This window comes from Bicyclus anynana, chromosome 10 (assembly GCF_947172395.1).
Source record: "Bicyclus anynana chromosome 10, ilBicAnyn1.1, whole genome shotgun sequence".
Lineage (NCBI taxonomy): Eukaryota > Metazoa > Arthropoda > Insecta > Lepidoptera > Nymphalidae > Bicyclus > Bicyclus anynana.
In genome coordinates this window covers 7,937,562-7,947,860 of record NC_069092.1, presented here as the reverse complement: position 1 = coordinate 7,947,860, position 10,299 = coordinate 7,937,562, and the positions used below count along the sequence as shown (strand labels likewise).

The 10,299-nt window shown below is 32.7% G+C and overlaps 1 protein-coding gene across 2 annotated transcripts in view; it reads right to left on the bottom strand.

The window, feature by feature from the left end:
- Window positions 1-694: 694 nt before the first annotated feature.
- LOC112043619 (autophagy-related protein 16-1) overlaps window positions 695-10,299 on the bottom strand; it is a 242,328-nt gene continuing 232,723 nt past the window's right edge. For both annotated transcript variants that reach the window (XM_024079115.2, XM_052883743.1), the window contains one exon: window positions 695-10,217. The gene's annotated coding sequence lies outside the window, so the exon portion shown is untranslated. The remainder of the gene's footprint in view (window positions 10,218-10,299) is intronic.

The following is a 10,299-nucleotide window of genomic DNA, read 5'->3' as shown; positions in this document are numbered from 1 at the left end:
CCGTGGAAGAAAAAGCATGACAATATTTGCATATCGTAGGCGCTGATCTGACTTTTAAAACGCGGCACCTGCTAATCGCCGGAACAGCGTAACGAAACGCTTTCAAAGTGCGTGCTTTTATTTTTTTCTCAGCTTAGTCTTACTAACATGTTTTAGTTATGCAGCTACTTTCCTACCTAGTAAGAAATAAAGCAAAGTAATCAAGCCGATAGTTATTTAATCAGCAAGCTGCGAAGAATTTACTATTTTCAATTGCGAATCAGATTCCATTGCGAGGTATAGAATCGATGGGTATCAAGCTTATTAAAATTTTGGATGGTATTTTAACCAATAAATATTATTTTAAGTGCCTTCGATAGATCTCTGAGAGCAGAGTTGTCAGTGTGACCTAATAAACGAATAAAAGAAAATAATAATACTTGAGACATTCTACAAGTGAACAACTCACTGGTTATGCGTGTAGTGGCAATTGACTTACCAATGCATACTGCATACTCGTGCTACAACTTAGTACCACATGGCTACTATGTCAATAGGTAACTAGCATTTGAATAAATCAACTGTGAAATTATTATTTTCTTAACTATAAAACTTAACAGTACCCGTAGTTAATGGGCGTGTGAATTTATAATTGCCGTGAAATATGACGGGGATGGGTAAAAAAACAACTTTCTATAAATAACAAAACTATATATAATATTGTAATGTGTACTTATTTATTTTCCTTAATAATAATAAACGTTCATCAAACATGAGACTTGGTACATAATAGTTTCGATATATTTGCAAGTAGTGACGTCACTGTTATCGAAACTTTAAAAATATTGTCTTGACGAATTTATGCACTTATCATTGATGAAAAATATTTCCGTATGGACAATTATAAAAGATCGTGGTATGAAGTACCTACATCTTACAAGACTTGGAAGTTAAGGTAGTTTAATATCTATTTGGCGTTTGTTTTCTTGCAAATACATAGAAAACATGGTATCATACCGCGTGTGCATTGATAAAATTAATGAAATTCTCGACGTTGTTCAAACCTTCACAGTCTGGCATAGTTTCCATGTCGACCTTAATTACCAACTTTGCACACTTGTACTATATATAATTACAACATGCTTAGCGTCCGATCCAGTGAAACAAACTTTATAATATAACTTGTAAAATGTAAATATAATTATAAGAACATATATGGGCATTGGTTCAGTAATATATTTTTGTGTTGTAGCCAGCGACAATGCGACATATACCTACAAGAACAAATCTAGTAAGAATCTCTCGGTGATAAAGATTTTTCCCGTATTCGAGGGACAGTACTTTTTTTATAAGATTAGGTAATTTTTCGAATAAGTCCTATGGCGACGTACGAGTAGGTAAATGTTACAATACACCTTCTACTGTGTTGCCAAACCAGAAATATAAAAACTTGAATTACTGGCGACATTATGGTTTCTGGCAGACTGTGCTTAGTATATTAGTAAAAGAAATTGGTTCCTCTGTTTTCCACCGGCCTACGATTTATCTATTTTTACTCTGACTATACATTAATATTCAAAATATTAACTTATTATATGAGTATATAAACGTATAATCATATCCTAAGTACATACAAAAATAAGAGCACAAAAGCAAACTTTGTACTCCACGTTCAAGTTATTCTTATTTACTAAACACTCATAGCGCTTACGAAAATTTGAATACGAGTAAATTATGCATTTTGTGAGAATACAATGACTAAATCTGTGGCTTTAAAAAAGGTAAAACCCACTCGACTTATTCAATGTGTGCTTCAAATTACAAAAGTAATTTGAAGCACACATAAGTAAACATCAGATTAGCTCGATAGCCTTCATTTTTCAAAGCCACTGAGTTAGTGGATAGTCCAGCAGATCGGTTAACAAAAGTCAGCTCGAAACACACATAGGTCGTTAGATTAAAAACAGACTTTCTTGGCTATAATTTGTGAGCGTGATAAATGACACTATACATCTTCATAACATTGAATAAAATACTCGTATAAAAGACTGACATACTCGTGAGCAGAAATAATTGATAAACTTACCTATTAACTACTACGCTTTAAAATCAGACGCACGGAATAGAGGCACAAATCGATATACATTTCAGGAATTTAATAATAATAAAAAATCAGTTTATGCTCAATACTTCAGAGTTTAGACTGTGCGTACTTTATGCAGTTAGTGGCTAAACGGTTGCCGACTTACACAGCTAGCGGTTGATATGCAACGAAATTACGATCTGCTTCAGTAAGCTCACTCGATAGAGCACCGCAAAAATTTGCCGCTGATTTGCGGCTCAAAGTCTACCGGTATGGTAAATATCAAAGAAACTGTTAGCTTACACTTTATGTCAGCAGTCAGCGGAAAAATACCACCATTGATATTATTTTTAAAAGGACTAAGGATGAAAAAGGATAAGATAAATAGTTTACAGATTCATGAGGCCTCACAAGAAGGTCAGAGTAACTCAGAGGGCTATGGAGCTATGCTCAGAGTCTATCTGGATGTTCAAATGAGAGATGAAAAGATTCGCAGAAGATTTAAAAAGATACCAACCTCAATGAGTCATAAAGCTGAAGCCACATTGGGCAGGGCATCGCAGTGGGGTACTCCGGGTGGGGTACGGGCCTCGTGGCTTAGCCTCCTTGCTCGAGTAAGATTCGAGGGAACTTGTACCCCCGGTGGATTTTTCCAGCCCCTTTCGGGGCTGAGGCATCTTGTCTTATGAGTCGAGTTTGCTTGTTCACTGCCCCTGGGCGGATTGCAATTTTCGCTGAGGCGATATCATGTCATGTAGTTAATCCCGTGCTAGTAATGATTCAGTGGCCACCCTGCCCCGGGACACATAGTTCGAAGAACTGAAGTGCGTTGGAGTTTGAAAGTGCAAGTGTGGCGACGCCGCACTAAAAACGAAGTGTGGGTCCTCCTACTAGGCATTGATATGGAACGGGTTTCGGAGAGCTTGTATCCATGTGACTCAACATGGTGTCTGGTAGTCCTCACAAGAGGCCAATGTCAAAAACGTGCATCCGCTAACGATGATAACCCCATGTCTAAAATTAGAGCAGAGTGATGCATCGTAGGAACTTTTCTTTGACTCACAGACGAGAAGTTTATGCTTAAGGTCTAGGCGATTGTTATATGTAAGTGGGTATAATGTGTATGTCACCTTATATTAAGCCCGTCCTATTTTTTTGTTCGATCAACTAGAAGCATATAATAAGTATGAGTATCAAGTCTATTAAAAATGTAATTACCTATGTGAGTGTAAGAAGATACCTACACATGTTACTCGATCTGCATGGTACATAATATTATGATCATGAAATCCTCAATTAATGTACTTTTATATACACTACTACTTCGCCTTAAAGCCATTTATACAAAGTAACAGCCATCATAGTAAATAGTACAAGAGTTAAACTCAATTACATTCATTTCAAATTATAATCAACAATTTTATTAGATGCCATTTTCTAAGTATTACTTTAGAAATAGATTTGTATGTTAAAAATAGCAAATATTTCGAACATTAACTTACTAATATAAATGCATTTAAATTTTGGAGTTTCGTTTTGTACTAGTACGGATTTCTATAATTTATCGAAAGTTTTGTTTCCAAAAAAAAAAAATAATTGCAAATAAGATCGATTATAATTATAGAAACCGACTGTTTAGCACATTGCGAGACAAAACTCAAAAGAAAAATGCGTTACTTATAAAAAAAAATAGCATTTACATTTTACTTGCTATCAAAATAAAATTGTATTGTCTTTTAATAAAACATTTGTTGTTGGTTTATTAGACATTTTAAAAATTACTCACACCAATCCTACACTCAATAATGTTTTTATAAATTGACACAAATATACAATATCATAAACCATTAAGATGAACTTTTTTTGATACACCGAAGTTCAAAGCACGTAATAGCTTGGAAGCTTTTAAGGTATTAAATCACAAAGTATAAAATCTTTGACATTGTTTTTTACTGTTAATAAAACAAACATTATAGGAATCCAAGACTCAAAAGCAAAAGTTACGATAGACAAACACACCTTAGTCACTATATTATGTATATTATGTAACTCAGTCAGAACCTGAGTAAGGCCGGCTGGACAATGTTAATTCACTTTACATTTTTACATCTACCTAAGAAAAAATAAATGACATTTAAGAGTCCCGTGGAATTATCACAGACTAAACAACTAATTAAAATGCTTAGGTTAACTTTTAAATTCTGTAAATCTTTCAAGCAAGGCATAACGTTGACTTGGGACTTTAATGATCTGTGATATAAACACCGGTTCGCTTCTAACAACAATCACGATTATTTTACATGATGAGGGGCGAAAAGTTTCGTCACATAAAGTGTTATTGATTCTTGAAGATTTCCCGTTCTTGTAACTAAAATCAGATGTGATCAGATTCTAGATGAGGACAAAATCTTTGTTATAAAAAGCTGGTCTCTCACAACTTTAGGGGACGTCTTGAGAGTAATCACATTACCATATAATATTCTTTTTTAATATTAAATACATTTCTTCGCGTATATTTTTTTTTCCAAAATGGCGTCAGTATTTAAATCAGTCCAGCCATTACACACTAACTCTCGGCAACTGTGGATGTACCTACATAGATATTTATATTAAAAAAATAATTTTGAAATATTTTGTTAAAGTTTATTTTAATAATAATAACTACTTAAATTAAATGTGATGAAATGTCAAGATGGCCTCATACTCCCTTAATAACACACCAATTTGTTGTCACTCCTTTCTTTATCACCCACCTTGTTTATATATCAAAATACAGTTGTAGGTACTTAAAAAATAACATAGGTGGTAGTCAGAGTTTTGGTTTAAATTTACTACATTTTTGTGTACAACTGACATTCTTAAATTATTATTATTTTTATTCAAAATTCATTTTAATATTCAAGAATATATAATAGACTAGTATAAATATAAAAAGCTACATAAAAAAGCTGAATTAAACATTTATTTTTAACAAACAGTGAAAATCGAAACTAAATACATATTAGGCACTAGAATCAAAATATAGCACATGAAATATATGTCTACAATATAAAGATATTTTTGGTCAAACCAAAAATATTTTTAAATGTTATTAATATATAAACCTAACTACTTAAATACATACTTTCCTTAATATACATACTTTTATTAATATACATTAATTACTTAGGTCTGATACATTTTCAAGTTTCATGACACTGTTAATATTATTATGCTTTCTCTATATATAAGTATAGTTTTAAATACTTTTTTAATTTTCATTTATTTCTTTTAAAAATATACGAAATCCAATAAAAATATAGTACTTATGACTTCCAACGCCCGTCTTTACCTTAGTACTATAACAAAATCGAAACGGTTTTTTTGAAAATAGAATATCTATACTTAACATAAAAAATTGTGGTCGTGACATCCTTCAAGTTTAAAACATTATTTACTCGATAAGATTTATCGAGCGATAATTAATATTATATATAGAACTTATCTATCTATAATAATCCAAACCTAGTACTAAAGTAAAATGTATGTAAATTGAAAATATATTCGTAATAGAAAAATTGGGTTTCACAAGTTTGGTACTCATTAATTGTTATATATCCATTCCGGTGAATTATTTTATAAAGTCCACACATTTTTCGTAACCTACAGAGATATCTACTAGGTCAGACTTAAAAATTGAGGTATACTTTTTAAAAAATTTGCTCTTTACAAGTGTCAATATAAATGTTTGGTTTTTGAATTTCATTATAGCGCAAGTTACTTCCGGAAAATCTGTATAGTAGTATATTTTCAATGTCCGTTTAAAGACAAAGACAAAATATTTCAAAAGTTTAATTTTTTACTGGCCTCAGAGATTAGGCAATTTGGGGTATATTCCATTTGCTTGTAAAACGTAATTTCGTACTTTTATGTAATGTCCATTTGGAAAAATTATAATCTAAATACATATGCGCACGTACACATAAATACATTTGAATTAAATGGCAACACAGCACATACGACGAACGTGTAAGATAATATTCGCAACGTCCCCTTAACGAAAAGACTAATAAAAGGCACATATTTTCAGCAAACAATGCATTGCTGCTTAATAATAATAATTTAAAATACTTAAATGAGTAAGTGATAGCTTTAAATAGATAGTAAAATAGATTTTCATATACATAATGCAAATAGGAATTATTAAACATAAAAGAGTAAGTTATAAGTTTATATCATTATCAGCTTATTTTAAGGTCCTATAACAGGGCTAGGCCTCCCTTGTTATAGAAGAGGGAATATGAAGCTTACCACGCTATCCCAATGCAGTTAGGCGGGCTTAGGGTGATCATGTTAAATTCATTAACGATCACAATCAGATGTTAAAGATAATGATTTCATATAGAGTTGATAACAAAATTTTTTTTTTATTGTAAACAAATTATTTTAAAGGGGAGGGGGGATAAGGTGGAGTCGCAGGCACTAGCAAGTGAAGCATACAGTGCTTGCTCCTTATAGCTTCCCTCTGTCGTCAAACGAGATATCTCAAAAAAGTTAAATCGAAATGTGCGAAATCAGCGTAGCAAATAAATATTAGGGAGAAATTATGAAATAATTTGGTAATCTTTATGTCAATATAGTAATAGGTGCATTATTTACATAAAGCTTTATTATTAAATTTATATATCTCCATATGTTTATGAAGATAAATAAATTTGTGACAACTTTGAAGCAATGATTTAATGTCATCTATTTTCAACTTCCATTTATTAAGTTTGTAGACGGAAGACATAGATTAATATAAAGTTCGACAACTTGACCACTGTTCCCAATCATTTTTTATATTAAAATACAACTTAAATTAAAGCTAAATATAATATTATACAGGTCAGTACGGAATTCATTAAAAACAGAAAGAAAAATACTTGTGAATAGTTGTCGACATCGCTAACGATATTTTAAAGACGACCGTTGCGTCGTCACCGTTATGTAAATATACGGTCTATAACGAACACTGGCAATTTAATATCTTTAAAAGTAACTATGACATGTTTTTATGGCAAGAAATGTAATTAATATAGAGAGACTGTGCACCGTTTTGAAATCCCATCCGAATTTCAAAGTATACGCAAGTTAATGGAGGCGAAGGTTAACGGAGCGTTAATACATGTTCGCGGCTCCGGATTAGGTTTTTTGAACGAATTCCAAACACCGTCGTCGCAGCAGTTTCGGGTAATTAAGCGGTCTGTTATACGCGTAATTACATGTGAAAATAGCGCTTCATAAATGGTGCGGGGTCGTTGGACTGGCGTGTAAAAAATGTGGTAAAAACGTCGGTAAAAAACGAGCGAACGCGTCCGTCAAAACATCGCGTCACGGGATTATGGATGTATGGCTCAAGGCGCACGCACGCGCCTTCACCTCCACATTATAGACTGACCAGATAAATAAAGCCTGGTTTTGGGAGCGCCACTAGCTATTTTAAGACATATGTTCTCTCACTATATAAAGAGAATTTGAAGTACAACTCCCCACCATGCTGTCCCAATGCATCTTTGTGATAATGTTACAACTCTGTAATGATCTTTGTGAAGTATCAGATGAAAACCGGGAACAACTTCTTCAAACGTGGTTGTGACACCACCAACTCCCGAATTCAGCTATTACCTACAGATATTTTTTTGGAAGAAAGAAAAACTAGATGCCATCGCTATTTCAAATGTCATCATAAATAAGTTTAAAGCAAAAAATGTCTCCATTTACTCTCGTAACTATTAAAATTGCAAAACTATAGTTCATTTAATGGCAGTCCCAATTGATATTCTTCTTCTTCTATTCTCTTTAATTTGGAAGTTTTAATTTTTTTTTCCTTTTTAATTATTACCATAAAAATTTTCATTCTCGTTTTTTATGTAAAGTGACACGGTTTGAGGGACCGTTTATATTTTGTACCTAGTTATTTTCTTTCGAGGAAAATTGAGTAAAAAGAAAATAAGGTCTATTATTTTTTAAGCAGGACTACAATACTTTCACGACGGCATTTAAAGGTTAAAAATGTTTCAACCAGAAGCCTCTATTGTTCAGTTCAATAAGGCTCAAGGTGCCGAGTTGTGATCAAGCTGGAATCCTTTGTGTGCTAATGAATGTTCAACACAGGTGGTTCGTGATCCACCGCCCTCGAGTTAAACAAATATGATGTCACCGTGACAGTAATGTACGCCCGTTAATTTATCGTTCATTGTGATCTAAATTTGAAAATGTTGCTTTGTAGTTCTTGTATCGCGATTTAAATTAGAGCTAGCGTTCTAGCCACTGCTCGCTGCTTCTATTGTTTTGCGGTCTCGGTTTCTCACGTCTGTAGTTTGACCAAATTGTACCTAACGCAGTTTTTAACTGAATACAAAAAGGAAAAGCTTCTGAATTCGTAGCAATCTTTTATTTTTCATGAATATTCTCCTATTAATCGAAGATGTCTGGACTAATTTGGATTTTTTTGGATGATAGAGTTTACTTCCCAGGTGATACCATGCTTATCTGATAATAGGTTCTTGGTGAAATTGACGGTGCACTTCGAATTGCAGTCGGTATTTGTTTTTTTTACACAAAAACTTCAAATTACATCTACACGTTAAAAAAATTACACCATGGTAAATTTTGGCGTGTGTCTAAATTAAATTATTTTGGAATGTTGGTTTCCATGATATAGAACGCTGAACAACAATATGAATGTGTTACTTGAAAAGTTATTGTATAAAAAAAAGTCAAATTTTAATTTCAATATGCCAAACATAATAATTTTCATGGAATCAAACATTTATGGCAAGGTAATGTTGTTGTTTCAGACATGCCTATTAAATTATATACCTCATACTTCAACGTTTATAGATTTTATCTTACATAATGAGGAATCATTATCATTGAGTAGGTTGACGAGAACCGAGCACCCATGATCGGTTTAAGCGAATCGTTAAAATAATAATACACGCTTTTAATGTCGTTACATTAAAACCAAGGTAACTTTTATTCATAACAAATTATGAAGTACGTTGCTACAGCAGCGTGCACTTCATATATGCATTAATGCAATAGCTACCCTGGAGATTAAAGAAAGCGTCCGTAAACAAGAAAAAAAAAATTCGTCGGTCATTTTTATGAACAAGAATTAAGATTGAAATTTCAATTTTGTTCAAAGTAAAGTGGACTTGATCACTAATATTTAAAGTTCACTTTACTTTGAAGAAAATTGAGGTTTAAATCTTAATCTGTGTTTATTAATATAACCTGTGACGTCTAATGTCTAATTAGATTCGCGCGATTCCTTGCTACAGTTGTTCTGCATCAGAAAGTCGGTTCGGCTTTTTTAGTAGTCCAACGACAGAACATTTGTGTGAGTAAAGTAAAGGAACGTCAGCATAGTAGAAATAAGTTATGTAGTGATACAGGAGGAGGCATAATATAAATCTATTGTGATTCTGGCGCATACAAACTGTTGCTTAGCAACCTATTACAGACCTCTGATAATTTCTAAACATCTTTCTGTTTTACTAACGCTCCTTCAGTTTTAAACATTAACGCACCTGTAAAACGCTCATCTGTACACCTTACAATTATAACCGAAGCCAAACCGTATTCCGAAAATGGAAGATCTCAGCTTTGCAGGAAATTATAATTAAGCAAATAAATCTGAAATAGCTCAAGTGTATGTACGAGTAGTAATTTAATTTAATAAATACTAGGTATCCGTGGGAATGCTATACTGATGACAGTAATTATGGGTCTGGAGACATTTATTAAAATGTTAGGCAATTACAGAGTATCACATCCAATGACTATTAAATTTCAGTCGAGAAACAAATTTTCCATAATACAAATTGTAACATTAATAATAGCACCTTTTCATTTATTTTCGACCAATTTTTATAACTATAGAGACGAGTGTGTACTTAATTGTTTTTTTTTGAGTTTTTACATTTTCGCGTAAATATTTTACAGTCTGTTGCAGGTAACAAAACCTCATGTGATTTTTTTTAACTTCATAAGGAATCAACGTAGCGCCTGGACGCATTGATGTTTTCTTTCATGTAAATCGCTGGAAGATGTCTGTGGTGAGGCCTTTAAAGAAGTCGAATACCTCTGGACTGTCGCTCTCGAGTTCTGTAACATTCTGACTGGCTACCTGAAAATTAAAAAAAATTAATTAGTGCATTATGGAATCAAAAGACACAACATCCAAAATTTTGGAAAAGTTTAGAATACCT